General features: G+C 49.1%; 1 long non-coding RNA gene across 1 annotated transcript; it reads left to right on the forward strand.

The window, feature by feature from the left end:
* The first annotated feature begins 6 nt into the window (after positions 1-6).
* LOC123324026 lies at positions 7-403 on the forward strand. The gene is made up of 3 exons (XR_006539590.1): positions 7-44; positions 124-191; positions 315-403. It is a non-coding gene; the product is annotated as an uncharacterized LOC123324026 (long non-coding RNA).
* The last annotated feature ends 721 nt before the right edge of the window (positions 404-1,124 follow it).

The following is a 1,124-nucleotide window of genomic DNA, read 5'->3' on the forward strand; positions in this document are numbered from 1 at the left end:
TTTTTCAGATCGCAGCTCATGAGAGAAGTGCTCTAGATAATTGGGTAAGTGTTTTCTTTTTCCTCCTCTTCGTTTGGGGCCCAGTGCGGCACAGCTGAAGGTGGATGTGTTTTTCTCCCCCAGATCAAGGCTCAGGTTTGGGAGAGGAAGATAGTGCAGCAGAGCAGGGAGAACGCCTATGTGAAACACAGGTGTGTGATTTTGACGTGCCTTTTTCTGGGCGTCTTGAGGGGTCAAGGCTAAGCTGTTTAGTGTCTAGTAGAGGACATGGTGTTGTAATTCTTACAGACGCCCATTCTTTTTCTGTCTTCAAGACTGCACATGGTGAGGAGAGAGACGCTGCCCGAGGGATCCATGAGGCAGGAACCGATGCCGGGAAGACCTGAGACACAGAACCGTGTGCAGAGAGGTAGGGAGCGTGCTGTGAAATGCAGCAGCCTGATCTCTGCTGGGAAAGCCCACGATGTCCTTCCCGTTCCTGTGGGTGATCACTGTGTGTCCTGGAGAGAATCACGAGCACTACCTAAGGACAGCAGGTTGTCTGAAGGGGTGACAGGAGGGTGCTTTGCTCAGGTGCCCACCGGCCGCAGGGCACCTGTCCCTGTGACAGGTGGAGCTCATGCCCCTCCCCTGACTGCAGACCCTCCCACCTCCTCTACCACCCACCTACTGAAGAGCTGAGCCTGCAGGAGTTGTGAGCCCGAGCTCCCTTCCCACCTTGACGCAATGGTGAAGACTTTTTGGAAAAAAAGAAATTGAGAAAAATGGCATTTATTTACTCTTTATGGAGGTTCCTTGATTTTTGTTTCATTTGTCATCTACAGTACTATATTAATCCATGAAATTCATGCATTTTACTCCTCTAATGTTATCGGTATAAAGCCACAGCTTTACTTCTCAATCTGCCTGTTTTTACTTTGCTCCTGACTGTACGATTAGTCTACTCCAATTCTTCTCTTAAATATTTACGTAATAGCCAGCCACACATGCTAGGCCTCATCTATAGCCTGAAGGATTGAACCATCAACTGGCGGCCTGAGAAGAGAATGCATGCCGTTCATGTTGAGGGTTTATCCATTTTAGCTGGTTGAGCCCAGAGCAGTCTACTGCTGTCCCCTTAGCTA

Source organism: Neomonachus schauinslandi, unplaced genomic scaffold, assembly GCF_002201575.2.
Source record: "Neomonachus schauinslandi unplaced genomic scaffold, ASM220157v2 HiC_scaffold_7520, whole genome shotgun sequence".
Lineage (NCBI taxonomy): Eukaryota > Metazoa > Chordata > Mammalia > Carnivora > Phocidae > Neomonachus > Neomonachus schauinslandi.